At 43.7% G+C, this 26,329-nt stretch overlaps 1 protein-coding gene across 1 annotated transcript in view; it reads left to right on the top strand.

Annotated features, from left to right (window-relative positions):
• The window catches only part of kcnd3 (potassium voltage-gated channel, Shal-related subfamily, member 3), an 81,603-nt gene that overhangs the window by 40,670 nt on the left and 14,604 nt on the right, over nt 1-26,329 (top strand). The window lies entirely within an intron of this gene.

Genomic DNA, 26,329 nt, shown 5'->3' on the forward strand with positions numbered 1-26,329 from the left:
GGGTTATGCAATCTCCAGAGGAGCACTTTTGTTTGTGTTGGTTTTGCATCGATGCAGTGCCATGGATCAAACAGACATACAGAGCCTAATTGGGTTCGGAAAGGAATTTTGTGTCTGCGTGTATGTGTGGCAACTTATTTTCTCTCTCTCTTTCTCCCTCTCTATCTCTCTCTCTCTCTATCTCTCTCTCTCACTCTTTCTCTCTCTGGCTTTTCATGCTCCTCCTCTGTTGCATAATTCATCTCTGTACTTCTCACAGCACAGGGGCTGATTTTCTCTATGCCTCTAGTATGGTGTTGATCTTGATAATAAAACTAGTCATAACAATATCTATAAAATCTTTTGATGTTGCTGTTGAACATTCAGAATAGCAAAAAGCCTGTAGTGTTGTAGAAGGGAGCCTGAGTTGGCTAAATATTGTTCGACAAACACATCCTGATCCTTCCTCAGCCACCATGATTGGAGCAATAAAGCCATTGAGGCATGAGGTCTATATCTAATTTAGAGACTACAATTTAAGTTTGTGCCAATCATCTTGGCTGCCCCTCTCCTTTACATTATTCCTGGTTGGTGTCTGAACTCTGTACACAGTCAGCGTAGCTGGAGATATCAGGGCTTGTTTTCCTACCTGCAGAAGAAGCCATTTGCTGCCATTCATTTTTGTACAATATGAAAAACAACTTCCACAGAGTTTAAAATTACCAGAGCTACACAATACATAACAGTAAACATGATGCCTTAATTTGGTTTTGTCAAAGTTTCCCTGTTTTATCGTTATTTCATTGTGCCTGAGTTGAGAGTTTTCATATCATTGTGCGCATTCTGCTTCACTCTGCTTACTGTCAATCACCAGACAGCCACAGGAAGAAATGTCCAAGTCTCCACCAGGAAATATTCTCTCAAAAACATGTCGCCATACAAACTATATTGCCACATCCATGTCTTCTTATTTGGGGCATCTTTGTGAGGCGGGACATCCGTTAATTTCAAGCTAGGTTTGATACCGTAAAGTTAGTATTCTGAAAACGACGAAAAACTATTAAATGTAAAGAAAAATCCAATTACATATGGCATGCATTACAAAATGATTGGGGAAATGTAAACATAGACAGTGCTAAAATGGCTAAAAGTCTTAATGACACCAGTATCCTCTTTTATCATGGGTCAGTAATAAACAGAGGACCGGGCTTTGCTGTATTTCAAGCTGAGAAAATATTGCAGGTTTTTATCCTCATACTCTTGACATCGCTCACATCCTCTCTAGTTTTTCCCACAAATGTAATCTCGCACATCATTAAGAAAAAGAGACGTGCTTGGGAAAAAGAGACTGACTTGGAGAGTATGTGATTTGACAGCATATGCTGATTCCCATAAGATAGGATGTCAGTATGCTCACAGTTCGCACACCTACACAAGCATACATGCACACCTATACACACACACACACACACACACCTCACACCTCACACAAACGAAGGTCAAACAGCATTGCTCTCTTCTATCCTCAAAGTGCGATTTGAAAACATAGATGGAGGAAGACGCAAGGAGGAGCGAAGGAATGACTGTGGCTCTGAGACAGAAAGACAGAAAAAAGAGAGGTGGGAAGCGACGTGGGACCCTGAGAAGAGAGAGCAGTGTGTGGCCGCAGGCGTTTGCCCCACACTGGGGAGGGGAGAGGGAGGCGAGGGGAGGATGAGCAGAGGATAAAGGGAAGGATGCAGCGGTCTGGGGAGGAGAGAGGGATGCATTATTGAACAAGGCGGCTGACAGCAGTACAGGCTTTGACTCAGAGCCTCTGACTAAGGAACATGAGAAACACCTGGAGCAGTTTGTTGGCATATCTTTCCTACCAACTCATTTTGATTCAAATATGCTTTATTAGCATGGCAGGAAAGAAACCTATTTTGCCAAAGCAGAGTATATTAATGGACATAATAGTATAGATATTAACAGATGACAAGCAATCATTAAACAAATATTATATATATATTATAGGCAATAATATATTGTAATAATGCCACAATATATGCACCACACAGTCTCAGGTATGCACACACACACACACACACACACACACACACACCCCATATGTGCATTCAAATGGGAAAAGGGGCGTGTGAGAGCACATCTGTCTGTAAATTTATTTGAAAAGCTGCATAGATGTGTCACTGTTTGTGCATAATGCTATTATGTCTAGTAGTTCACGAGTGTGTGTGTGTGTGTGTTTGGTTTATCCGTGCATGTGTGTGCATGTGTGTGTAGCCTGAGGTGAGTCGGTCCCAGCACTATAAAGCTGTCCCACCAGGGGTATATGGGATGTGAGGGCAGTGTGGGTTAACTGTCTGAGGACAGGATGGCTAAAAATAGCTCACAGCACAGAGGTGTGACTTCACAGGCTTCAAAAAGAGGTCAGTGTGTTTGCAGCTCTGCCTCTGTGAGCATCATGTGTGTGTGTGCAAGGCTGTGTTTTGGCCCATATGTGTGTTTGTGTCAATATGCGTGTTCAGTATGCCGGCGTGTGTCTGTGCTTTTATGTTTGCATCTATGTGAATCCCATTGGTAATAGAGACGTGTGTTTGACCTTGCAGTCAAACTTGAGTCATCTTTCCCTCCAAGCCTCCCTCTAATTAGAGATTTATTACAGTAGCAGAGAAGGTCCACAGTGAGATTTCCTTGGATTCACCGTTTTTAACACTATCCTTTAGCCAAGGGCTGGAGAAAGGGCAAGGTGAAGAGCTATGAATCACCACCAGTGCTGTTCCATGGGAAGGCAAGTTGAAAAGGAATAGGTGATTACAGGTGTTGTTTTCAGGGAGAGGAAAAGAGACAGAGAGAAAAGAAAGCAAGAAAGAATGCAAGAAAGAAAGAAAGAAAAGGAAGAAAGGAAGAAAGAAGAAGAAGAAAGAAAGAAGAAAGAAAGAAAGAAAGAAAGAAAGAAAGAAAGAAAGAAAGAAAGAAAGAAAGAAAGCCGCCAGTAGATAGGACAGCAGGAATTCTCTTTGTTCCTGCTTCAAAGGCCAGTCCTAGTCATCCAGCGAACACACTGCTCCTCTCTCTCCGTCAAAGCTCATTTGGGATATCATGCTTGAATATAAAAGCATGACTTTGCTCTTTGAATACAGAGTATTATATAGAAGCTGGATTTATAACAATGACAGAAACTGATTCTGCTGTGGGCGGATCGGGAACAAGCAAGCAAGCAAAAAAAAAAGGAAAAAGCGTGTTGAAATCACCCGTTGATTTTCTGTATTTGGTAACAGATAACAGGTTCCTCCCTGATTGAATGTGAGTCAAGCGAGAGAACTGCTCAGGTGATAATGAATGATAAGGAAGTGAGAACTGTAGATGTGGATATGACACTGGCATGCCAGCGGTGTGTGCAGGCGTCTCTCAGTTCTTAACTGTCTGGGGGATGCCAGATGAACTAAGTGTCATTGTACTGTCACTGTGCTGTCACTGTGTGTGTGTGTTGTGTTGTGTTGTGCTGTGTGTGTGTATGAGAGCGTAGAGGAAATGGCCGCAGATAGTCATGAAACACAATGTAGTTCCAAACATCAGACCTCCTGGGAATAGAGCCATCCCCATGGGGGCGTGGCTGCTGCCATTCCTAGCACAAGAAAAGGTCCCCGCAGGTAGCATCCCTGAAGTTCACCTGTTATCTCTTCCCCTCCAGGGCTTGGAGCTTTCCCCTGACTTCCCAGGGTGCTGTCTCTATCATGTCTCTCTCCCTCTCTCTCTCTCTGTCTCTCTTTTTCTCACTCTCTCTTTCAGAGGCACACACATACACACATACTCAAACACACAGATACACACGTACACACTCAGGCAGTCAAACAAGCCCTTCTAACAGCAGCAGAGCTAAAACTTTTTTTTTTTTTTAACTTTTCTTAGATTTCTTCCTGTGGCTGATGCATAAAGTATAAGACCTCTGATTCAATGCGGGGTATAGGTCCAAGTTGAAGCAGAAATGAGAGGCTTTGCAAGCCTTAGCCTTTAGGAGCTATGGGGCCCCAGCACCAGATCACTCCCCTTTGACTAAGGCACAACACTGAGCCCTAGGATCAAACTTACTCTCAATGGGATGAGCTGAAGTTCAATCTCCCTTCCCCTGCTGCCTTAGAAAATCCAACACTGCTCTTTCTCATCTTTCATTCTTTCTTTCTTGCTTTACTGTCTTAGTTCCTTAATATCTTTTTCCCGTTTGCGTCCGCTCCATTATGTATCTGTGTTTTTCTCAGCATATAGATGCGTGTCTTAGTGTGTAGACAATCATGTCTGTATGCAAACGCTCATGTGTTTCATCCTCTCCATTTCATGTTCCATTCTCTTCAATACTGCCTCGAAGTGAACACACAGAACGTTAGATGTAATAATAGTGGAGAGGGCCTCGGGCCATGAAGTGGAGCTGAACCGCACACTTACCAAGGGGAGTTATAGCTAGCCTGAATTATTCACTGTTTCATCTTTTCTGTGGCACTACAAGTGCTACAAATTGCACTGTGACTGTTTAAGCCAAGGCAAGTGGATGATGTCGGATGCTGTATGATGTACGGAAGTACGGAGCAGATACACTGACTGTAGAAAATATAAGGAACATCTTCATGATATTGAGTTGCAGCTCCTTTTGTGCAATCAACATCTCAGTTGTCTCAAAGCTGAAAAATCTTCCTTTCTAAATTCTCTACATCTCCTCCTCTGTGATTGGTATAGATTTAATAAGGGAAATTGATTTACCTCATCAGTGGACTTCATGAAAAGAGTAAGTGTCTAATGATTGCCTAATGATTTGTACATTCAGTGTAGATGGAGCAAAAAGAGGAGTGCCAGAGGACCAGGAAGAGGTTATAGTTACTCATTTATTCCAATAACATGTACTAGAGACCGAGAGAATGACCCTTCGCTATAAATACACAGTCACATTTAGAGTATACAGTAGATTCCCCCAAGAGACATTAAATACTTTCTCAGTCTTCAGTACAGCTTTTTTCAGTTAGGGTAAGTTGAGAAAGTACAGCATATTAGTGCATAAAAGCAATCCTAATCCAATTTACATAAATGGAGATGTTTTTTCTTAATTACATGAGAAAATGTAAGACTGAGACAGAAATCTCTCCCAAAAAATAATTGTTGGTTAGAAAACAAGATAGCAGATGTTTTTTTCCAACCAGATGTTCTTAATTATAGTGTATTATTTATGTGTGCGTGTGCGTGCGTGTGCGCGCGTGTGTGTGTGTGTGTGTGTGAGTGTGTTTATTCATGCAAGTACATGTGTGAGTGTGTACCCATGGGGTTTCTGCGTCTAATCCATATATAATACTATTACTGGGGATGTCATCTTCATTAAGACACACACTCGTGCTCCCACGCACCACTCACCACTGGGCACAAATAGAATAATGGAAGAATACACTCAATTGTATTTTCAGAGGCTTTGCTCATCCAGGCACAATGACATGGTTTATATTCCATCTCCTATTCATATGCCCTTAAACCATAACTGCTGTAGCATCCACTGGTTATTGAGATGTATGTTGTAATTCCATGTACAACAGAGACAAACCTTGTCATACTTACTGTATATCGTAAATGTTCAGTGTAATTGAATTTCCTACTGCAGCATTGCAAAACATGCTTTAGCTGTAAAGCGTGGCAAAACACGCTTGAGCCATCCTGCATCTCCTGCTTTTGATGCGTTTGTGTGTTTTCCTCCTCCCCTCCTCTGCCCTGTCTGTGTTCACTCTACCACTAGCCTACATACACCCTACACACACCTCCCATCAGCCCCTTGAGCTCCACATGAAACACCATACTGTAGCTCTGCAGCCAGCCAGCGCCTGCTGCTTTAGAATCCAAGCAGCAGGCTGACAGGCGGCAAAGCCTTACAAGGCTATTCTCAGCTGCTGCTGCTGTTACTGCTGATGACCCGCTGGACCTGTTCTGTGGTATACTGATGTGGTTCGATATGCGGCGTGGGCCGTGTAGGAGTCACAACACTTGTTTAAATGCTCTCTCTGGCTCGCTGCAGCTGGCTCTGCGTGCTGATTTTAGCTCCCCAGCTCTGTCTTTTACTGCCTTCTCGCTGCGTAACCGCTCCCTTTCTTGCTGCGTGGCTTTTTCAGTCTTGCTTACATTCAGTCTCGCTCTGTCAATTTGCTTTGTCTTTTTTCCAGCTGTATATTACGTATTATTTTCTGCTTACACTTTCTTATTCTTTCTGCACTCTTTGTCCTTTTTGCACTCCCCCTCTTCCCTCTGCGGTTTTCCTTTTTTTTGCCTTGATTAGCGTATCAGCAGGATTCATTGTAATGTTCATGTTAGGGCATTGCTGCAGATTTGAAGACTCTCTTGTGTCCCACATCTCTTTCTCTCCATTCCACTCTCTTTTTCTTTCCCAAGCCATCTTTGTTTCTCTCGTTTCTCCACGGGGGCAGGAGAAAAAAAATTCTGCTCTCTTAAAAAGCCCCGTGGGAGTGCGAAATAGATCTCCAGTGTATGTCTCTTTCCAGCCTACAAAAGGCAATGCTGAAGTGGGTACGGCCACCGCGGCCCCCGGCCAGGCACTGCCTAAAACCACGCTGGAGGGGGATGCAGGCTGAAAGCAGAACAGATTAAATGAGCCAGGAGTCATTGGAGCCCCAAGGGCACCACATTTTGCCCCCATTAATTGTGTTTGTCGGAGCGTGAAAGTCCAAGGTCCCTTCGCTGGGGGTTATGAGGGAGGAAGACAGGAGTGGTGGTGCTCACCAATGTCATCAATGCCCAGACCTTTTTCCCTTCCTGATGTGGCTCAGCAGCTGGCCTGGGGCTCCCGCTACACACGGCCCCGAGGCCGGTGGGCGTAGCGACTCTGAGCTAGTTATAGTTGATAGCGCAACTTGTTGATTTAGCCATTAATTTAGAGCAACTCACCCACGATTCACCCAATTATGGGTGTTTTGGAACAGGACTTAAGTGGTGTCTAATGTGACGGAGCTTTCGGCTGTGAGGGACCTGAGGGTCTCTGGGTTATTGTGAATGTAATTGTGTGGAACTAAACAACGGAGCATCATCCCCTGCCCCCTGTAGCTACAGGGCAGAAGCAGATATAGCCTGTGCTCAGCCAGACACAGCCGTCATTGGTGTGTGTGTGTGTATGTGTGTGTGTGTGTGTGTGTGTGTATAAGCATGAGTGTGCCTGTTTTTTCTCTGTGTTTAAGGTTGTGTATCTCTTCCCCCTGCCAGTGTTTTGACAGAGGTTTTGTTTATGTGGAGTTTGTCTTTCAGAATAGTCACTCTGAAGCAGACATGGTCATCGAGGTGCAGGCAGGAGGGAGTGACGACAGCAGGCAGTTTTTTTGCGGTCTTTTGGCTGAATGACAGAAGAAATAGCTGTATATTTTGGCTAAGGCTAAGGTTTTGAGTAGAATGGAGTGTAACATCTAATATGGCTCTAGTAAAGGTCAGTGCACAGAGTTTGACTCCAGAGCATAATGTGCTGTTGACCATCTCTCCCCAGAGCCCTTGGACTTTTTTTCGGGCACGTTTAGCCATCACAGTAAAAACCAGTTGGACAAGTAGTGAAATATCAGCGCTGTCATCCTCAGCTTGAGCCCTGATTCGGAGAAGAGATGGATGTGTTTGGATGTCTTAGAGAGATGTGAGAGATATTTATGCTGCTTTGAAAAAAGTGAGTGTTTATCTTGCGTGCTGTGTGTGTGTATAAGAATGCTAATTGCAGAACTAAGGCATCACCCCTGGGTCAGCCCCCAGCTATATAGCGAAGAGGCTAACTTTGCCTGAACATTTGGCCGAAGGCTGTCTTTGTGCTCCAGGTTTACCACGCACTCACGCGTGTAGCCGTGCACACACATGCATGCGTGCACGCACCCACACACACAGAGCGGGTTGTAGAAAGTCTAATGCTCAAATCACGTCACATTACGTGTTTTATAGGACAGGCTAATATGGAAATAGGCTAACAGTCATACACAGTAGACCGACACTCACTCACAAGTACACACCTCTCCCTTGCAGACAATGAGTCTCTGAAATGGAAAAGCTTTCAACTCAACTCTAAATGTTTACTGAGGAGAATGGAGTGTCCAGCTGTACTTTGTCCACAACCCTGTCAGCTGGTCCTATCTTGAAACTGGTGATCAGATTAATAGCTGTACACTGCACATCGTTGCACGCACTGGTGGATTAGCTGCCTGACACTTGGTTTGGTGCTACAGTATGTCACAATCTTCTTTGACAGTTTTTTTTATGGAGACAATTAAATCTTATCTTTATCTGAATGTTGAGTGTAAAACTCTCCCGAGAGAAAATTTATCAATGGAGATCGTAGTTGGCTCCATATAGGACCTGCCTTCTTCCTTAAGTGTCTTGCTTCCTCAAAAGAGTGCACTAAAAACTTATGAGGCAGAATTTAAAAGGAATATTTTTCTCTCCTTTGACACCAATTAGTCAGCAGAACATTCTGTAAATGGAAAATGAGAAATAATTAATTTGACCGGGGTCGTGTTTGGTTATCTCTCCCAACCTTATCTCTTAAGGTTCAAAAGGAAAGCCCTTAGCGAATGCTGCCAGGCAAACAGTTGAACAGTACACACAGACAGGGCAGAAAGTGTACAGTAGAGTACAGTAGAGTTTATGCACGTTGACTCAATGGCTCCCTGCTGCTCTCTGTTCTCCCAGCATGTAGACAAAATAATAGCAGCCCAGCAGATTTATTGTGTTTTCCACTCCCTTATATACTGTCTTGTCTTCGGACAGACATATTTCCAGAGGCAGACAGCTTGGCCTAGTGGTGTGCATCTTAGGTTTTCTATGTGGTTAGAGGTGTATTTCGCGCGCGCGTGTGTGTGTGTGTGTGTGTATGCGCGCATGTGATAGAGCTTACAGAGTCAGGTCTTGTTGTTGTATATTCCTTCCCCAGCTGTGGTGAAATGTTTTGACAGAGCGATTGGCCTCAGCATACACAGCTCCGTGGAAGGAATGTCAGGCCATGACAGTCTAATTGTAGCTCAGTGTGTGTGTGTGTGTGTGCATGTGTGTGTGCATGTGTGTGTTTGTGTGTGCATTTGTATGCGTGTGGATTTATCTGTTTGTGTATCTTTCTGTGCCACTGTGCATGTGCTAACACCGAGGGACCAGGCCTGCTGCAACTATCATTAACAGCCCTAAAAATAACATGCTGTTTTTTCTCCCTGCTCTCCATGTTTGTGTTGATGAGGGTTTCATTTGTGGAAGAGGCTGACCCTTCCCAGGCTGGGAGGGGAGGGAGGGAGGGAGCTGGAGCTGATGTGGGAAGCAGAGATGCTGTCTTGCCTGAATCCAAGGTCAGGGCCGTAACCATGTTTGTTCTTGTTGTTGTTGATGTTGTTGTCTCTGCTGAGGGAAAAAGACTTTCAGAATAGAAGTCGTTTTTGTTCATTGGTTTTTTCCGCTCTGACCTTAAATATCATGAGCTTCACTGAGTTGATGCTGGCAAGCAGACCAAGGTCCAGCTACAGATGCCTGCTCCGTCCCGATGCACACATTGACTGACTTCCTCCAGAGCTTTTTCGGTTGCTTTTGCTGAAGATGGATCTCTATGGATCTCTATGGATTGAGCACATTCTCATTAAAAGAGGATGGATGGGAGGTAGGGAGAGAGAGAGAGAGAGAGAGAGGAAAGATGAAGAACAACAGACCCGGAGGAAAGAAATACGATTGTTCCAAGCTGGTCAAGGGGAGAGTGGGCTGTGAAAGGGGTAGAGATTGGCAGGCACACCAGCTGCTTGGGTAGGGACAGCAAAGAAGGGAGCAGGAGGCTAGAACAGCCAGCTGGAGAGGGCAGAGAGCAGGGCAGCACGAGCAGCAGAGAGGGCCAGGCACACCGGCTGTCAGGCAATATGCACAGGCTTCACATACAGGTGGGCTAAGAGAGGTAAACTCTACAGGGATCATGAGAAAGAGTGAACGGATGTAAGGAAGACGTGGGTGAGGAAATGAAGAGGGGCTGGGTATACGTACGTGGGTGTATGTCTCTATATCTCCATCTGTTTATGACTGTAGAATTATAAAGAGCGTGTGTGCAAACGCATGTCAGTCCAGCCTCTGCCATTATTTAAAAGGAAACAGAGGGAGCCACATACTGTAAGCAGCATATCCAAAAATGTGCCACTGTTTTATCCTCTTCTCTCCAATAACCCAGCAGCGTCCATAATCAAGAACATGCGCTCTCTCTCTGTAACCTCTCAGCTTCTCTCGCTCTCTCTCTTTTTCTACTCCCCACCCTCAATTCCCACTCCTATATCTCATAGGCAGTCTCGAACCTATCCATATAAAAAGTGTTGAGTGGCAAAGGGCTTTCAAAAAAGCATAAAACCCTAACCTGGCCACAGAGAAGTGTCAGATCCTATACCGTGATATACAAGAAGATGCTGGAGTGTGTCTGGTTTCTCAAGTGTGTGTGTGTGTGTGTGTGTGTGTGTGTGTGTGTGTGTGTGTGTGTGTGTGTGTGTGTGTGTGTGTGTGTGTATTTATCTGGACTGAAGCCAGACAGGGATCCCAGCCAAAGAAGGAAGAGTTTAATACAGAGCACGTCTTAAAGGGAGGGTGAGAGAGCAGCTCATCTGCCCACAGAGAGTGGCAGAGGTTAATGCAATCCCTTTAAGTGGACATAGAGCCAGTTAAGAGGCAATCAGGGGAGCAGCAGAGTAAATAAGTAATCTATTTCAAGAATAATAGCCCACTGTGGTGATAACCTCTTTTTATTTATTTCATAATAAACTGACAAACTAGCTGGCAAACATGTAACAGCTAGATATCAAGCAAGACAAACTAGTATCAAATGAAAGGTTCAACACTTATATGGCTTTGCTTTCCCTCTTTTAAACCACACAAATGGAAATCCCATAAACACTGTGCTTTGGAGTTTCATAACGCACATTTCTTTGCCGACTCTAGTTAGCCTGAATGATGCCGTATGTTATGAGAATGATGCTTGTGTCACATTTGAGTGCCTGAAGGAGTTAATGCTGTCTCTTGCAGACATCAACACTGTCTCAACACTGCCTAGCCTTGAAGTGCATTTGTGAGTGTGTGTTTGCGCATGTGTGTACTGTAAGTGTGTGTGTGTGTGTGTGTGCGTGTGTGTGTGTGTGTGTGTGTGTGTGTGTGGAGGAGGGGCAGTGTATGCGTGCAGCACAATCTGATAGATTGGCTATCTGCAGCATTAGCGATGGCTGTCTGATGGATTAGTATCAGTGGCATTAGCACTGATGTGTGATAGGAATGATTTGTGTTGGCTGGGTTCCCCCATCCTCCATCCTTCTCTACTGTTGCCAGCATGATCCCATTACAACACGCCGGCTCTAAATCATTCTCAAGCTCCAGTGTGTGTATATGTGTGAGTGTGTATGTGTGTGTGTTGGTGTGTGCGCTATGCACATATGTTTGCACCCATGCATACGAGTGCCTGCATGCACATGTCTGTCATATTTGCATAATGTGTGAGAGTAAGTTTAATGTGCTGCAAACTTATTGAAAAACTTATACTGAATTTATACTGAAAGCTTATTTGTGTTAAAGACAGCATGCTTCCCTCCTCCTTCATTCATCACCATGGTTACTAATTGGCTTATAGTGCATGTTAACAGCCTGTTCTTTTCATATTGGCCTATCAGCTCTCAGTGTGAAATATATCACTTTTCTAAGCTATGGATTCATCCACACCACTACTACAGAGCGAAACGAGAGCTACTATTTTTCAAGCTATGCTTCCTTTGAAGGTTATTTTTACCTTTGACCTTGAGGAAACACTGACCTCTTAAAATTTGATAGTGCTTCCCACTAGCCTGCCCTCTTCTCTACACCCCCCCTCTCTCTTCCTCTCTCTCTCTCTCTCTCTCTCTCTCTCTCTCTCTCTCTCTCTCTCTCTCTGAGGTCGGTCAACACACAATCAGACAGAATCAATACATCTCAAACACCTCTCTGTGCTAAAACAGAATAAGCTACATCAGAGGATCTCACCTGCTGAATCCAGAGAGGGTCTGGTCATGTTCAATGTTGAGTGATAAGATTTGTTTTCTAAAGAACTTATTATTCACACAATAGGGGATGCAGGAGATTTAATTTAAACTGTGGTGAGTTCTAGTTTTTTTAATAGGCATTTTATGCATTAACTTGTAGTCACTGTTCAACAGGTGTTATAGTTGTTTCTGTACTCTGTGCACTCTTGTTTTAGTTAAGTCTGTAGTGTGCTGTATCCACAGTTGCTGTAACACAAGCCCAGTCCTCATTACACGTCAGGATACATGACCAGCTAATTCTCCCATCAAAACCCAACCTGGAAACCCGACACTGCCTCCACACCCACCAGAATACCTGCTGCTGATGACGGTGCTGCATGGACAACGCGGTCAAAGATCAATTAGCTGTGCGGGATTCACGCATTAACCTACATATCCATTCTGATACGAAAACAAGGCCTGGTCACTGTGGGGTAGGGTTGCAGTGGGATGAGCCCTGCCTGGATATAGGTTTACAGAGGGAGCCGGAGTGTAACCTGGCTCCAGCACTAAAGGGCCAGCATGTCAGTTCAAAGGCTGCCCTTATTTAGCAAGGGAAAATGCCAGGGATGAATAAGTGATGTGTGGAGGGAATGTGTGGGAAGACTCTAGAGGAAAGCAGGCACTGGTAGATGAATAATGTCTGTCATAGTACAGTAAACAAAAAAGTGTGAGTGTGTATGTGTGTGTGTATGTGTGGGTGGGTGTAGGTGTGGATGTGGGTGTAGTTGTAGGTGTAGAGTATGTGCTGTGCTATACAGTGTCCATTTTTGCAGTGAAACTGTGTAGCTTATATACAGTGACACTCTACAGCTTATTTCTTTCACCCACGCAACCAAACAAAAACACCTACATACACGCTTCCCCCACCTGTCTATGCTGCCTTGTTCAGCTCTCTTTCCTGTTGTGAGTCATCTGCCTACTTGGAGCAAGCACACACACGCGCACGCACGCACACACACACACAGGTGACAAATTCGAATAAACCTCAGAGCAGTTTTCCACCGTGTGTGCACAGACTGTCTGACATTTGGTCTATGCCCTGGGGGCCTCTGCATAGCCACTCTACCCCAGCAAAGAGGCCTGTCACTGGGCCTCGTCTCTCCCACAGGTAGCCTCCCTGGAGCTCACCTGTTATCTCTCCTCCTCCAGTGCCCGAAGCTTTCCCCTGACTGCCCAGGGTGCTCCCTCTGTTGAGTCACACAAACACACACACACCTCACACACACACATGCCAGTCTCACAAGGCAGTGAAATAGGACAGAAGGCTGGGCTGGAGACACCTCTCCCGAGTCTCAGTGATGCCCTAGTTTCTCCTGCAGCCTACTTTTCTCCACTAACACACACATCCAGACAGCTACCGTCATCCAGAAACACTGATACATGCTGACAGGCTGACTGTTGTTGTTAGCTATTGCCAAGATTGGTTTCGGGCAGCATTGCTGCTTATATGGTCTTTTGATTCTTACATGCAATATGGATAATAACTTTCTAAGTGCTGCAGGTCTAAATCAGCATACACTAGTTTCACTTTTACCCTGTTGACTTCCTGTGGATGGGCACGTCAAGTTGAGATGACATGTTGCTGTTATCTCCAACGCTCTGACTGGACAGCACCATTGACCAGCCTAAAGCGGATTTAGAGGCACCGGCCAGCTCTAGTAAGCTGCATTGACTGGCTCTCCATCAGGCTTGGTCGTGGATCACTACAGTCGATGCTGCTGCTGTGTCTGACACTGATGAGAAGAGCCATGTTTGCCATGCTCACAGTCAATAAGTCAGACAGCGTACAACAGTGTGTGATAAGCTGGGCCTGCAACTAGCCAATATTCTAGGCCGCAGATAAACAATCTGACAGAGACATCTTTGATTCAAGGAGAGATGAGCAGCAAATTGTGCGTATCAACTTCTGCTCTCCCCAGAATCCACATTCAGTGCTGGCGTGAGAACTACCATTGTTGGGTATTTTTCTATTGTCTGATACTTGAAGTGGGGTTTTTTTTGTTTCATTTCACTCGGTGTTGTGCAGTGTAGAGGTGCAGAGTATAGCTTACCAAAAAGAAAAGTGCTTCCGAACTTGTGGCTCTCAGAAAGTGGTCGAGTACTAATTACACTTGAACTAAATTGTCTGAGAGTTTACCCCTGCTAAGTTAGATTAGCGCTAAAATGCTAACTGTGCTGGCCCTGCTACCACAAATGTCTTTTGCTACCACTAATGGGTAATGTAGCCCTGCTCTAATGTAACCTGCTGCTGATGCTAATGTAACCCTCTTAACCGCAGTGACATGGTGCTCTGTATGCTACTCTGCGTTGCAGCACTCCCGAGGTCCCCATGACAACAGGCAACATCAAAGAATGGAGAATAAGAACCGGCCTTGGTGTTGAAATGGAGGATGGATGAGAGGGGGTTATTCCGCTATCTCACTTTACAAAGCCTTCTCAGGTTAGGCTCACCAAAATGTTGAGATTTCCTGAAAATATCTGAAAGAAGGTTTTACTGACACAGATAGGCAGACAAGAAGACAGACATGCACACGGTTTACTTATATCCCTGTCTCTTGCCCTACTTTGGTTTAGTTTTAGTGGGTTTGTGTTCATTGATTGGATAGGCAGCGATTTACGATCCATGAACTATGTGTAGCAGAACAGCTTCACCTGTGGAGTCAGGTGGGAGTATAACCAAGACCAGTGAAGTACGGTTTAATTAATTCCCATCTACTTTGGGGGGAAAATTCAATAGTTCAGTAATATTTCAGTCTAGTCAATCACTCCAGACCTATGGCACCACCAGGGACTCATGTTGAGTTACTTGAATTGGTGCATGTGGTTACTTATTGACATATTGATATTGAATTGTGCTATGAAAATGTGGTTCTAGCTCCCCGGTTGCAAAACTGTACCAATGAATGAAGCAAAAAAAAAAAAAAAAAATGCATGTGTAGTGAGTGCTGCTATATAAAAAGGTCTAACTGAGCAGGAGCTGCCTTCTGTTGCTCCCCATTGACAAGTTGTTTTCATTGTGTCTGATCTTTTCCATCACTTCTGTGTTGTCTGTTTCTCTCATTTTGTTCTGTGTGTGTGTGTGTGTGTGTGTGTGTGTGTTTTGTTCTGCTTGTCTGCCTGTGAATCTGTGAGATGTTTACAGTGTGAATAGGCCAGCAGATAGTGAAGGGACAGCTCTGCTGTTGTGTACCTCTGTTCTCTTAACAAGGCTGTATGTGGGATAGTGCGAGCACACACGCACACACACGCATGCGTGCACACACACACACACACACACACACACAGAAACTCACATGCAAGCACACAAACATGTAGCCTGGCAAGACCATCCTGATCACGTGACCTCACATTCTGTTTCGCTCCACGGATCAGTCTGGACTTCTAGCCGCCCACATCGATTTCAGTGGGCGGGAGTACTTGCCTTGACAGACAAACTCCTTCAGCCAATCAGCAGAACGGCGAAATCAGCAGAACGACGAAAACATCTTTTCTGCCGAGAAACTCTGCTAGTGCATACTCTTGTTCTTGTTTAATTGTTGTTATTGAGCCTATTTCTGCAATAACTGCACTTATGGCTGTGTTTACTCTACTAACGTTAACGTTACCGCTCGTTGCTTCGGGAGACGCCATTACTGTTTTGCCAGCGGCGGCCTATATTTCACGTCATCAACTACGACGCAGTCCCTGAATGGCCCGGGTACATTGTAATTTCAGGAAATCGATGTGGGTGGCTAGAAGTCCAGACTGATCCGTGGAGCGAAACAGAATGTGAGGTCACGTGATCAGGATGGTCTTACCAGGCTAACAAACATGCGCACATTCTCTTTCTTTCTCTCACTCTCTCTCCCACTTTCCTTTTTCCACTCTCTCGCTATCTCCCTCTCACAAACACACACACCCCAAACACACACAAACCTGAAGCAAACACACACACACACACACACACACACACACACACGTCCAGACTCTTTGCGACAGGAGGAAATGGTCTGACCAAGTTAAGTGGAATCAAACAAACACAATCACAGTGACCTGAATGGGAGGCAGAGTGGATCTGACGTCCTGAAATGTGCCTTACCATTCTCCCTCCTCTTTCTACCAATTTATCTTCCCCCCCTCTGTCTCATTTGGTGTCTGTCTCTGCCTGGGTCACCCTCAACTCGCTTTTCTTTGCACAGTGCTACAGCAGTGCAACCTCCCTTTTATTTTTTTTCCTTTCCTCCGCCCTTCAGTCTTTCTTTACTCACTCTCATTTCCTTCTTTTTCCCCTCTCTTTTCTATTATTTTTTCCCTTTCTTTTTCTTTTTCACTCCTTCATCTCTGGGTGCAATCTATGTTGGGGCCTCCCTGTCAGTCACCTTGCCGCTGTGACCCTGGGCTTCCTGCAGAGTAGAGATGACCCCTCAACTTCCAGGCTCTGACCTTTTTTTTTCAGTCTCTCCTGAGCTCCACTCTTATCTCTCCAGACAGCCTTGCTTCCTTTCACCTCTGGAAATCAGTTCCAGTAGGGGGGGTCAAGCAAGGCAAGGACATGAAATGGGATGGAGTGAACTGGGAACAAATGGGATTGGGAAGAGGATTCAAACGGGATCGAGTTTGGATAAAAAATAATTTAAAAAAAATGGATAAGAGAGATTATATTTGGGTCAAATGGGCATAGAACAGAATAGAATGATGTCAATAATATTTATTTATTTACCTTTATTTTTTCAGGGTGGTCAATTGAGAGCAGATGCCCTCTTTGATGCCCTGATAAACCTTCTATAAAGAGAAGGTTGTATAAATTTTAGCACCATAAATGTTTACACAATACCGGTAAATACAGTCACTTTTAGGCATACTGGGTACTATGGACCGGGCAAAAATCAATAATGGCCTGTCTCTAATAAAAGTCTGTTTTTAATAAAGCCCTGATGCTCTCTTTTATTGAGGTAAATAAAAGCCTCAGATATTATTGGAAGTTTTATGGTACAATAGAATATTATACAGTAGTAGTAATGCCCTGCACTTTATCAGCTTGTCTCTCTCTATTCTAATGTACATTCATACACATAATCAGATTATAGTACTGTATTTCATAGGCCTATATTTTGTTATCTCACCACTTTGCTCATGTAAAGCACATACAATCCAAATCAGCTGTACACAATGCTGCTTTTCATCCAATTTCATAATCTTTGTCAGGAGATGGCTTGAGCTGCCTCTCTGACTTCACACACACACACACACACACACACACACACACACATACACACACAGAGGCAGAGAGAAAGGAAGAGAGAAAGTTTCCCATCCTGGCTGGATAAATCATTAGGCTTGTGTTCTCAGTCTGTGGCAGGTTTTGTGGAAAATCGTAATTGCAGTCTCATTCATCTTTTGTTCTCTCGCCACCTCTCTCCTTGAACGGCTGATTGGAATCAAAGTTAGTAATGTCACACACTATTGGAGACATACAGTAGCAGCTGCATTGTTCCACTGGACTGTAACATAGGTTGTTTAGGATGTAGTCACCTCACCAGCAGTGTGAAAGATGTGTCATGTGTGTACGCCTATATTCTGTAATATGCGGTGCCATGAAATACTGTTCAATAATGAGACACACTGAATATTTTATTGTAATGTCTTGCATCTAACAAAAGAGATCCGTCTAAGAATTCAAACTTCTCTTCAGATATTCATGTTTCAAGCTAAGCGCAGTAAGTTCTCGTTAGCAGTATAATTGAACCACATATCAAGGTAATTGTGCACCAACTTCTCCCTCCCCCTCCCCCCCTCCTCCTCCTCCTCTCCCCCACAGCGCTGTGTGCCCAGACTCACAGAGATAGATGGGCTCCAATTTCAATTACCAACAGCCATTACTGGTTTTATCCATACATCCTCTCATATCAGCCCTCTGAGGCTTGGAAGTACTCAGGAGTGTGTACACAACCACACAAACAAAGACACTTACTCTCTATCACTGTCACACACTCACCACGTACATATGCGCCTACATCTGCGCACACACACACACAGGCACACACACAGCCAGAGCACAAATGTGTTAATGGCAGTTAGTACTTTCTGTGAATTAGTCGCCATGCAGGCAGTCAGCAGTGCAAGCTTGGGGACTCATCGTATCTCAGATCTAATTCATATTTAAATGTTGTTATGCTCTTTCTCTTCTTCTGGTAATTGTGTTTGCACTTCCTGGATGCTCTTGGAAGTGGATTCACTGAAGCGTTCTGCTGATAGCAGTCTGGTAACCGCTAATTACACACACACACACACACACAGACACACACAAATGAGCAAGACTTGTAATAGGGTCCCTTGCTATTATTCACCGGCCTCCTGACAAGTTAGTGTACTCGCACTGCTTAATGGTCGGACTCTTCTGTCTCTCTCTTTACTAATGTTGATTCCTTTATGTTATGGCTTCGCTACTTCTAAGAAGCCCTAAAATTTAAAAGTAGGGAGCATAATCGAGATAGGCTGGTATTCCTGCTGTTGGTAGATTATATTATATGATTTTTGGGCAGTCAGATACATGCATTGACAAACTACCAAGATATAAAACACAAACCTGCAGAAAGTAAATGTTAGGATGAGAGTCTGCATCGTTACATAGTTACTCCATTCCAAGCCATATACTGCAGCTTACTGCATGGATGTTATAGAGAAATGGTGGCCATCCCTCAAATGTGATTCACTGTAGGATTGGCTGTGAAGTAGTGAATGATGATAATGACCTTTCCTCTATGTGCAGTGCAGTATGAGAGTAATGCCCTTCACTTTATCAACTTATCTGTGTGTTTCCCTCTCCCATCCCCTTCCCCCCCGCTTGACGAATGTAAATGGGGAAATAACCTATATGCCTGCTTCACGGTGCACCCTGCAAGGCTGAGAAATTGGATTTTGCCATGGGCTTGCAGTTGAGGTGGCTTATATGTGTGGGGATGAATAAGTAAGCACTGAATAATATAATCTTGTGTTTATTTGAAAAGGTTTATGCCGGATTAATTGTTCTGATTTAACTAAGCAATCCAGCTAAAATGTTGGGGTGGTGGTGAAGTGTTTCCATTTACCCAGTGGCTAGAAATGTAAGTTTTGTCTCAACAGATTTTGGACCATCCTATTGCTCTCAGGCACATCCAAATGGTTATTTGTTGTGTTCTCCATAAAAGGATAAACAGCCGTGTCCCCAGCGGTGAAAAGCAACAGCATATAGCATAGCACAGCACCTTTCCCATGGGGCATAATAAGCATGCAGCCAAGCCAATGCATATACACAGCAATGCATACATGGAAATGGCAATTGTAATGTCTATGAAATCATACATGACAACATGAGAGACTGGAATTGGAGCTGCAATGCTATCACAGCATTTTTGAAATGCCATTACATTACAGTAAACACCAAAGGTACTCCTTAACATTCCAGCAATACAATGGTCCATTTAAACCTAACACAGAATCTCCCAGGCCCTGATGATAAACCTACTGTACAGTGAACACAATAAATTACTTTAGCTATTTCCTCCTGTAGACAATAAGAGGTGGCGGAGGGAGGCATTACTTGGACGTGAATGACAGTAAATCTATTGGAAGAGCTATAAGACTGGCCATACGGGCAGCTGCCAGCAACATTCACCTGTCATTTTCACACATCATTTTACAGCTTACGGCTGTTAACATCGTTCCACCATTCACTATACCCAGGTTCAGTCGTAGAGTTGTTCAAAACAAGGTCAACGCAGCAATTAACATACCATTCAGAGACAGTTATTCACTCATAGGCTACAGGCCTCATGATATTTTCACTGGGAAAAATCCATTTATATTTTTTATTTTTTATTTTTTTCTGTCTCTGTAGCCTTGGTTGTTTGCGCCAGGATAAAGCATGAGTCCTACTGAACAAGATATTTGATCAGTGTAAGCCAGGGTTAGGAGTTGTATGTAGTAATTGGTAATTTGGCCTTGACAACATTCCCTGTTGATTTGCATCCAAGATCACTGTTGCCTACCATCACCACCACCTAACCTGCCTGCATGTTCTTTGGTAGTTAGGATTGACATTGCTTCTATTGAGCAAAACATATATTGCCAAAAACTCCCAAATCATTTGTAATAATGATTTGTCATGTTTTTAGCTGTTGTCCTGATGCACAATATTAATGTGAAGTATAGAAGAGTTAATAGCAGGACTTTCAAAGCTGTCCCCAATTACCTCTGAACTTGATCCTCAATCTTATAAATTGATCTCTTCAGAGACTCACCGGTTATTTCCCTGGAATTCAGTCAGACCAACATGTCCTCCTGTGTGTTGGTATTTCATAACAACCGCTGGATATTGCTCTTTAACAGAGGATCATGATACATGAACTGCTTGTGTCTTTAAATAAGACATCATAGCTGTCAGACAAAAAACTGGTTTTGAACTGCTGGAGTTTCCTAATAAGGACAGCTGTTTAGCAATCAATTTTCAAGTTAAGTCTCAGTCAAGCCCGGCAAATCAAGATCACAATCAGAGATCATGTCTGTATGGAGCCGCCTTCAGGGAGAGCTGAGATTACTATAGCTCCAGCGTATCTGACTTAATCCACATTAAGAAATCCTTAAGGCGTATTTAACCACATTAATCAGGCCCTTAGCATATTAGCATAAACAATGCTGGCTGTATCTCTTTCTGTGTGTTGTCTCTCTCCTTTTCTCTACTATCCTCTTATATGTTATCTCTTGTGTCCCTGCTTTCTCTCTCTCTCTCTCTCTCTCTCTCTCTCTCTCTCTCTCTACCTCTCTCTCTCTCTCTCTCTCTCTCTCTCACTCTCTACCTCTCTCTCTCTTCTATCTATCTATCTATCTATATATCTATCTATCTATGTGTCTGTCTGTCTATCCGTTGTCTGTCTCCTTCCATCTGTGTCTCTCTCCCTCCCTTTTTCCTGCCATTCCCGTGGCAGGGAATGGCAGTGACATTTGTGGAGGTGATTGTAGATGATTGTCCCATCCCTGGAGAGCCATGTGTCACCAGAGTCACTTCCATCTGAGTGACTGGCCATGAAATGTCAGAGGAGAGTATAGATGGATGGATGGTTGAGGGCTAGAGGCCTGGGGAGAGACACTACTGAGCCCAAACCAGCTCAGCTTCACTGGTCTGGGGCGGATTTCCCAATAAAAATGGAGCTCTACTACCACTTATGGCTATTTTTATGTTGCATCATTTTTTATGGCCACTGTAGTAACACATGCATTCCTCAAAGTGGAGCTCAACGATGGCAGGAAAAGGAATTGCTCAAGGTGCTGAAATTAGCCTTACTGTATTCTTAAATAAGGACTACAATGGGATGTGATATTTTGATGAACATAGGCCTATCGTTTAAATATCAAATTAGAAAATTGTGTGGCTTTTAAATGAATAAAATAGTATGAAAATATTAAACTTACATGCAGTTTTGGGGCAGCATTGGCTTAGGTTAAAGGCAAATATTGATATTGCTGCCTTGTTTGAATTTGAGCTTTAGCTATGGACCACAAATGGTAGCATGTACCTAAGGGGTGACCATCTCTTTAATTCTGTAAAAGACGTGCATATAGCCTACTAAGCTACTTTTACATATTGCAGAACATTTGCCCATAGCCTACTAAACTACTTTTTCATTTTGCACAACACTTGCCTATAGCCTACTTAAAATAAGCGTAGGCTACTAGACATTGCTATAATCATCCTGAAGGGATAATGTGATCAGGAGTTGTTGAGCATGGTGCAAACAGATGTTGGTATTCAGCAGTGTGAATAGGGTGAGTGTGTGCACTGCGGGCGTTTCGCTATAGATAGGAGCTATAGTAGCTCTCCATGGTGCTGAAGGGTCCCAGCTCCCTCGGCGAACCTGCTGCCAGCAGGAGACCATGATGGATAGCACTTATAGAACAGATAGAATAGAACAGAGAGTGGCAGACTTACACACTGCCACTAATACACTACCCTCGATTCTTTCAATACAAGCACACACATGCAAGCACCCCTTCCGTCCCCATACACACACACACACACACACACACACACACACACACAAGCATACATGTGACCATGCAGTCACACAGCCTGATATGCATTCTTTGCAGGCAAACACACACTTTTCTCTCACTTTTTCACCCTTTTTCCATACTAGAGGTATAAAATGAGAAGGTTCAAGTCAAACTGGCCAAAATATTTTTTTTATGCTTCCTGCCTTCTTGGACTCCCAATCTCTCCTCACTCTGAAATTTGAAAACCCCCCACGGGATCCACAGCCTTGGCTAGATTAAAGGAAGTTGAAGTGCCACTTGCAATTTCCCCCATGTGCACTCTGCTGCCTTCTGACCCCTGTTCAGACTGGGATTTATGGGGGTTTGCACTCTGATTTCTTGACACACACACACACACACACACACATGTATGCACGCACACATACAGTATATACTGTATATACAAACATACATGTCACACATAGATGCATAAACCCTCTGACCCACACGCTAACACTCAATGTACTGCCACAAACACACACACACACGCACTTCAAGAGGTGATTTCAGTCCTCCGGGGGGTCAACTTGCAGCAAGGGATTGTGGTCCAAACAGAGGCACTTAGGGTATGTCTGAAGGGAAGTGAGGAAAATTGCAGAGGAATCATGTGGGATTTGGTCTGTAAATAGAAACCCAACCCTTAACACTTCATCTCTCTCTCTCTCTCTCTCTCCCTGTCCGTAGGAAAAATGGAAAATGGAACGGAAGCTTCCTATCCTCCAGATAGCAATAAAAATGGCATTATGGTTGTAGTTCTGTTTCTCTTTTATTGTGCATTCAGCACATATACAAAAGCGGTTTATGGGCAACAAGATGTATAATGAAACACTTGATGTGTTAATTAACTAATGCTTATAGAAGGTTTTTAGCATATGTTTTCTATGAAAACACAGTTGTGCTTGTATGTGCTGTTTCTGTTGTTTGTGTGTGTTCAACAGTGGGTATTTTAGGGGATGAGCTGTGCTATGTTGTGCTGTACCGTGCTATCCTGACCTGACCTGACCTGCCTTGACCTGCCATCATCACAAATCTGTGTCTTGTGTCTGTCAACCCTCAGACCCTCTCAGTTGAGCCCATCCATCACACACAACTTCACAAGAGCACTCAGGCCCACTCAATCACCCTCCTCCCCCATCTATCCTTCCAAGACTTTATTAATATAACCCAGAGAGACCCTGTCCTCCTACGATGGAATATGACAACCCTGACCGAGGACTGACCTACCCACCTGACTGGTTGTTTGTGTGTGTGTGTGTGCCTATGGGATCTGTGCATGCGGCCTGTGTTTGTGTCTGTGTGTTGTGTGTGTTTGTGCACATGTGTGAGCATCAGAGAGAGACAGAGCAAGAGAGAGGGAGGGGGATGATGGAACGAGAGAGAGAAAGGGAAAGTTAGACAGAGAGGTAAAGCCACTTGGGCGCACTACAAACTCTGCTGAGAAAAATATCTTTTCGCTGCTTATCCATCTTCTTCTTCTTCTTCCCTCTCTGCTGCTTTTCCCTCTACCTCTTTCTCTCGCGTTCACTGTGGCCTCGCAGGGTAACAAACAGCCGCTTGCATTCATCCTGGCAGGAGGGAAAGAAATGACATCTCACCTCCTCGCTTATCACGTGCGCACACGCTCACACCACTTATTACCACATTCTCTCTCTTTAATGTGTGTGAGCCCAGATCCATCTCCATGGCATGTGTAATGGCTCAGAGATCCTATCATTAGAGACAGGCCAGCTTGACTAAATGGGAGCGGCAAATTGACTGTAGTATTAGGAGAGAAGGGCCTCTATCAGGCAATCTGATAGGATCCCATTAAAGAAGGCTTGCAGATGAATATGATTAGCTTTTCATTCCTCCTAATGGAAACATCTTCTGAAGAAGGGAGGAGATGAAATGTTTTGTAGTGATAGGGCTTTTGTACAGCTGATGGAATTGTTATTGCCTAATTTGAGTAGAAAGGCCATTAAAGTTCTTGGAAAGGAGGATGAATGTTCTCTGTAAGTATGTTCTCAGTTATGGTCATGGAGCGATAGTTCGCTGTGTGTGGGCAGCACTGGCTTTGTTGATGCAAGAGCCAGCCCCCACCTAAATAGCAGCATATTTGGCTTATTTTTGCCAAAATGTGTGACTAATGTATGAGGTTTCATCTCTTTTTCACCCCCCTCCCCCTAAATGAACTGAATGGGTTTAATCTGTCTGTGTGTGAATCTGTTTGTGTGTGCGCGCGCGCACGCGTGTGTGTGTGTGTGCATATGTGTGTGTGTGTGTGTGTGTGTGCGTCTGTGCGTGTGTGCGTGTGTGCGTGTGTTACCATTCTATGTTTTTCTGTCTCCAGCAGACTGTGACAGAGGTGCTTCACTACATTATAAAACGGCTATCATGAGCACAGCTTCTTAAGCAGATTATTGTTCATTTATGGAGAGCCTCTCGGGTCTCTCCTGCCTGCTAAGACCTGAAACAACATGACACACCAGTGCCATTCTCTCTGATCTGTCAACCTGGATGAATTTTATGAATGCGATCATTGTTATTACTACTTAAATGGTCTCTTCCTTGTTTAGCTAATGACTTGCTAGGTTGGTGTGAAGTGTGCTACTTAAATGGGACATAAAGCAATACAGCAGCACTGATATTTACTGAGCTTTTTGCTTTTAACTACCTTAATTTTATGCGAATGCGATATGTATTTGATTGAAGTTGTACATGTGCAAGTGGGTGTGTGTGTGTGTGAGTGAGTGTTTTTGATATGCGTGTGTGCCAAGCAGCAAAAACAGGTTCACTGACGATATCTGCACTCTGCCAAGTCTATAGGGGCCTATAGTATATAGTATGGATGTGTCGAGGGATAGATGCCAGAATCCTGTTCTATCCTATGCTATTAGTATCCATGTGAAAAATGTTGTTTGTCCCTCCATCTGTCAGGGAATAGCTTTCAGTGATGAGAAGTATGGTAATCAGTGGATCAGTTTTCCCCTCAGTGGAATGATTCACAGGGAAAACCACAGGGAGACATTATGGCTGTGTGGTTTTGCTGTTGTCTGAGTATACTGGGGAAAAAACAATGCCACAAGTGCTTTTTGACACTCGCCATAAATTGCCTCCCTTCTATCTCTAAAAGACAGAATGTGTGCATGTGTGTATGTGTGTGTGTAAATCCATTAGTGCTTGAGGATAGCTTAATCTCTCTTTACTTCCACCTATCTGTGGTGTATTCACTCAGCTCACCGACGCCACTATATCTCTCAATTTTCACTTCTTCTGACACGTCATAATGCTTCCGAGAATGGGGAGTGTGGGGAGACAGGGAAGAGACAGACTCTCTATTGCTGTCTTTCTCTCTTCCGCTGTGCCTCCTCTCTCCTTTTCAGCTTCCAACCAAACCGCGGATTTGCAAAACGTATGTACACAGATGTCTCTGTGTCCATGGATCATTATCCTATTTGCCTGCTTACACAAAGCACACATCTCCATGCCTAGCACATGGGCTTTGTAGGACACAGTATTTGTGATACTATTTAAGCAGGGACTTTGTTGTTGAAATCCATATGGCAGAGATGTAAACAAACAGACAATTGGCAACCGTGATTTTCAGATGAAACACTAGCCATACCATAATTCCTGCAGATTGAGTCCACCGGCTGCAGTGTGTGAGGGTGGGTGAGTGTTTCACATGCTGAGATTAATTTGATGAATGAAAAGGATTTCTTATAGTTGCCTGTATTGTGCATTTTCTAAGCTGGCTATCTTGAGGTTGGATTTAGAAGAAAAGACATTATTTTTACCGTGGATTACATGTTAATACAACTCATTATGAAGAACAAAAGGTGTATTTTTACAATACTGCATTTATTGATGTTAATATAAAAGGCTTTCTGCATTCAGACTTTAAATATATTGTATGTAATGTTAAATGTAACCCCAGTTTGCAAGCCTAAGTCTATTTGTGTCAGGTTTATTTGGAGTCTGCCTTGGCATCAGTTCAAATGAATCCAGCAGAACTTCTTGTTCAGCAGCAAAACAAGAACAAATTACCTGCACTTTTTACTCATGAATACGAAATGAGCACCATTAGAAATAAAGGTTGCTTTTTTTACTTGAGTCATGCTCTTCGAGCTTTTGATTTTTTTTCCCTCAATCTTTTTTTCTTCTTCCACTGTTCATTCCGACAGTATGGCTTCATCCTAGGAAAGAACAGATCTAATATGGTTATTGTAATTGTGTTGTCTGTCTTCTGAACTTCAGATGAGATT

The sequence above is a fragment of the Centroberyx affinis genome, unplaced genomic scaffold (genome assembly GCF_046629955.1).
Source record: "Centroberyx affinis isolate AG114_WGS23_722 - 3 ecotype Tasmania unplaced genomic scaffold, CSIRO-AGI_Caff_v1 ptg004114l_1, whole genome shotgun sequence".
Classification (NCBI taxonomy): domain Eukaryota; kingdom Metazoa; phylum Chordata; class Actinopteri; order Beryciformes; family Berycidae; genus Centroberyx; species Centroberyx affinis.